The following is a 4,795-nucleotide window of genomic DNA, read 5'->3' on the forward strand; positions in this document are numbered from 1 at the left end:
TCACTTTACAAATGTCCTAGTGATTTACAACAAAGAATCTATCTTCTCAATAGCCCAATTTCAAGAGACAAATAACTCAGTTCCTTAAGTCCTATTGTCGCCCTCCCCACCATAAAACTGAAGGAGGCTGAGGCAGAAGGAAATGTAAATAAAATTAAATTTCTTCTAAACCTAAATCTCACTAACAAGGACACTTGATGGGAGAAATGTGAAACTTTATCTCTAACCCTCCAAGATAGTGTCAGCGATCGTTCCCAAGCATATGACCCACTGATATACATCTAGAGGGTCTCACAAGAAGATTTTTATTACTGGTAATGAATAACCTTTTCCCCAGACAGTAGCTAGCCCCTCAAGGTCCTGGAGACCTCGCTTCCAAAATTCCTTAGTGTTAGGGTATGGAGTCGACCACCCCTCAATTAGACAGAGAACACTCTCGATAATGCAAGTCACACAGGGACGTTTATTTCCAGCTAGCTGGGGTTCAAGTATCTGCCTGGTGCAGCGGGTTTCAACAAGGACCCCAAGTACTCAAAGCCAAGGGCTCATATAGCATTTCCAAAGCACTTAACACACAGCAATTGTCCATAGCTCCATTCACACCTGGCGCCACACTTGACAGCTTACCTTTGCATCACCCCCAGGTGGTTTAGTGAGATAAGCTCTTTACCAATGCATCTAGTCCACAGCCGCCTGTATTCTGGTGCTTAGGATTGACTTGTTTTCCAAAACTTGTATTTCTAGCTTGTTTTTCAAGCTTCCCCTAGTCCTTCCTCCCTCAACTCAGTAAAATGGCTTCCCGGCCTTCAAGATGGCCGTTCTCATGCCAACCCATTCATACATTCCCCCCTTTAGTTGTTTATAATGAGGAATCCTGCTCATTGATAAAGCAGTCGTAGGGGCCCTCAGGAGCAGGCAATTTCTCATCCTGCTGTCTTAAAACCATGAGCTGGACGGCATTAACACAATCTTTTACAAAATTAATAAGCTTATTCAGAATGCAAGGGCCAAAAGTTAGAATGAGCATAAGCAAAACAAATGGGCCAACTAAGGTAGAAACCAAGGTGGTGAACCAGGGGGTCCTATTAAACCAAGCCTCAAACCAGTTCTCCCGTGCCTCCCTCTCCTTCTTCCTGTTGGCTAATCCTTCTCTCACCTTAGCCATGGATTCTTTTACTACCCCAGTTTGGTCAGCATAAAAGCAGCATTCTTCTCCTAATGCGGCACATAGTCCCCCTTGTTGGAGGAGCAACAAATCAAGCTCTCTTCTATTTTGGAGTACCACCTTGGACAGGGAGGTGAGAGATTTTTCTAAATGACTTATCGAGGTCTCTATTCTTTCTAGATCCTCATCTATGGCCGCCCTCAGAGAGGTCATTCCTGTTGTTGAATAACCAGGGAGGCTATGCCAGTCCCAACTCCAGCTACTCCTAACCTGAACAAGGTAGCAATAGTGCAGTGATGGGCTCTCTTTTACTTCTCTCACTTGTGCCTTTACTCCAGTGAGAATACATGTGTTCCTCAGGGTGGTAGAGGATGCGGGGCATCACAGCCACCAGGACACAGAACTCCTCAGAGGCATTAAAGACCGAGGTCAGGAGGCACGGGGTGAGGCCAGTCTTTGAACATATCCACCATCCATTATTTTCTGGGATTAGCCACTTTGGGCCACCTTTCCAACTAGGGGTGTTATCTATGGAAGTGCAAAGACTTCGTTTAACATGTAACACTCTCCCTAGGCGGGTTCTGTTACCACTCACTCACTGTAGGGTTAGACCGATTTTACAGTCCCCCCATGAACATTGAGAGGGGCTCTCCTTTGATAATAGATTATAGGTGGCATTTAGCCCTATTGCTTCATAAAACGGAGGCTTCACATCATAACACATCCAACATGAGGCCGTGAGATTAGGGCTGGTGGCGTTAAGGGTCCCATACATAGTAAGCATTAGTTTCCATACAGAGTCTTCAACGGCCTGTGTAGTAGGTGCCGGGGAGATTATAGGGGTGTTAGTCTGGGGTCTTATGGTCCTCTTTGTGATTTTTTTTTTTTTTAACCTGGGTTCTTGGTAGGGGCAGGGGAAGCTGGAGGAGCCTTTTGGCCAGCCGGAGGAGCCAGCACCCTATTTGGACCTACAGGAGTATTGCCCATCTCTACTGCCTCAACCTTCAATCTAACAAAAATAGTGGATCTCACATGTCCCCGGTATTTGTAGAACACTATTGCCCACTGTTTTCCTTGAATCCAGTTTTTAACTCCTTCCTGTCTTCCCTGGTCAGTGAACTGAACTCGGATCCTGTCTAAGTCATAGGGGAACAAGGCCCTCGAAGGAGAGGAACAGCTGCCTCTCTAAGCTTCCCTTAATTAACAAAAGCAAATTTTAGAGAGTCTGGTCGTGAAACCGCCCACCTCCAATCCCCATCATTAGAGGTGACACAGGCCCAACTCTTACAGAAGGAATACTGGACCTCCCCGCCCCCACATTATCGGCTCTTAGAGTGTCCCGGGCAGGCATAGAATCCATAGCTTCGAGCTAAATTGGGTGCCCTGGACTCGTAATGAGGGTTGATATCCCTGAAGCAGAAGGTTAAGTCTGGCCACCATGTGGCTAGTGGGGCCATGCGGGTGATTTCGTTGAGAGTCCTACCAGTCTCTCCATTGGTCAGGATCCATGTCTGCTTATAAGGCTGATGAGGTTTGGTTTCTGCATGGTTCCTTTTCCAGTCGTTGAGCAGGGTCAGGACCAGCAGCCACTTCATCATTAGACTAGACGGGAGATTCGGTGCGTCCCTGAGGTCTGGAGAGTTATAGAATCAGGAGGTTATCAGGGTATTCTTGCACAGTCCACCCCCTGGCTTGTCTCTGCTCCGGCTGGGTGGCTCGGCATATGTGGGAGTGGTGGACCCAAGGCCCAATGCCGTCAACCTTTAAGGCAGTGGGGGTAACCAGAACAACCACATAAGGACCTTTCCATCTTTCTTCTAAGGTTCGGGACCTGTGTCTCCTTACCCATACCCAATCCCCTGGGACAATACCATGTTCTGGATTCGGTGTATCCCTGGTCTCATACAAAAAGCGCACCATGGGCCAGATTTCACACTGAACCTCCTGTAGGGCCTTCAAACTGGCCAGATAATTTGGGGTCACATTAGAGTCTTGGTCTGGCAAGGCACAGACAATAACGGGGGGTGGTCTCCCATATAGAATTTCGAAGGAAGTTAATCCATGCACATAAGGGGAGTTCTGAACCCGGAATATGGCATAGGGTAGGAGGGTCATGCCAGTCTCGATGGTTAATTTAAATAAGGTGTCTTTTAAGGTTCGATTCATCCTTTTACCTGCCTGGAGCTCTGGGAACTATAATCACAATGTAACTTCCAATTGGTTCCCACCACTTGGGCCAGTCCTTGTAGGACTTTGCTGATGAACGCCGGGCCGTTATCGGACCCTAAAACCTCGGGACACCATATCTGGATATGATTTCTTCTAGTAATGCCTTAGCGACAACCTGGGCAGTCTCTCGTTTGGTGGGGAAAACGTCCACCCAGCCTGAAAAGGTGTCAACCAATCCCAGCAAGTACTTAGACACCCATACCTCCCAGGTTTTACCTCAGTAAAATCCACCTCCCAACTTCGTCCTGGTGCCCTCCCCCGTACCCTCGTACCTGTATGTAGGGGTCCCTTCTTACTGGGTTTCATAGCCTGGCATCCAATACACTGATCCACGATCTCCTGGATTTGGGTTGTTTGTCCCGGGAACCGGAGGCACGCAGACTCAAGAATTGTCAGCAGTTTTCTCTTTCCTAAATGGGTGGCTTGGTGCAGGTTGGAAAGCAGGAACAGTCCTAGTTTTGCCTGTAGATTCCCTCTGAATCCCGATGCCACCCATGCCTATCAGGCTCTGGGCAGTGGTGGTTTTGGATCCATTGCATATCCTCTGGGGTGTAGTCAGGTCACGGGGGCAAGCGTGGGCGCTCAGTTGCGGGCAAGGCGAGTGCCAAAGTTGGTGAAGCTATTGCTGCCTTTTCGGCGGCCTCATCCGCTCGCCGGTTTCCTTCAGCCTCCGAGGTCCGGGCAGACTGGTGTCCAGGGAGGTGAACAACTGCAACTGCCCGGGGCTTTTGCACTGCCGCCAGTCGCCTCTGCACCTCTGGGAGATTACGCAGTTCCTTTCCCTCCGCTGTAACAAAGCCCCTCTCCCGGTAGATGGCGCCATGCACATGGACAGTGCCGAAAGCGTAGTGGCTATCGGTGTAAACAGACCCCCATTTCCCTTCAGCCCATTCTAACGCCTCTGCTAGGGCAATCAGTTCAGCCTTTTGGGCTGAGGTCCCGGGGGGAAGCGAGGCACTCCAAACGACATTCCCGTCTTGGTCCACCACTGCCGCACCCGCCCTTCGCACCCCATCCATGATGAAGCTGCTTCCATCAGTGAACCACACCAGCTCACTGTTGGGGAGGGCGGTGTCCTGGAGGTCGGGGTGCACCTGGGTAATTTCTGTCATGATCTCCTGGCAGTCATGCAGGAGGGCTTCTAGATCCGGGGTTGGCAGCAGGGTGGCTGGATTCAGTGCAGTTGGTTCAGTAAAGATGATCCGAGGTGCATCTAACAAGAGTCCTTGGTAATGGGTCAGGCAAGCATTGGTCATCCACCTGCCGGCGGGATGTTTCAGGACTCCCTCGATCGCATGGGGAGTTACTACCTTCAGATGCTGCCCGAAAGTGAGTTTGTCTGCATCCTTTACCATCAGGGCTACTGCTGCGAAGATCCTTAGGCAAGGGCCATCCTGAAGC

The 4,795-nt window shown here is 49.7% G+C and overlaps 1 long non-coding RNA gene across 1 annotated transcript; it reads right to left on the bottom strand.

The window, feature by feature from the left end:
• Window positions 1-443: 443 nt before the first annotated feature.
• Window positions 444-4,329, bottom strand: LOC131813973 (uncharacterized). The gene is made up of 2 exons (XR_009347065.1): window positions 3,667-4,329; window positions 444-2,798 (listed from the first exon to the last, which is right to left on the bottom strand). It is a non-coding gene; the product is annotated as an uncharacterized LOC131813973 (long non-coding RNA).
• Window positions 4,330-4,795: the final 466 nt, after the last annotated feature.

The sequence above is a fragment of the Mustela lutreola genome, chromosome 13 (assembly GCF_030435805.1).
Source record: "Mustela lutreola isolate mMusLut2 chromosome 13, mMusLut2.pri, whole genome shotgun sequence".
Classification (NCBI taxonomy): Eukaryota; Metazoa; Chordata; class Mammalia; order Carnivora; family Mustelidae; genus Mustela; species Mustela lutreola.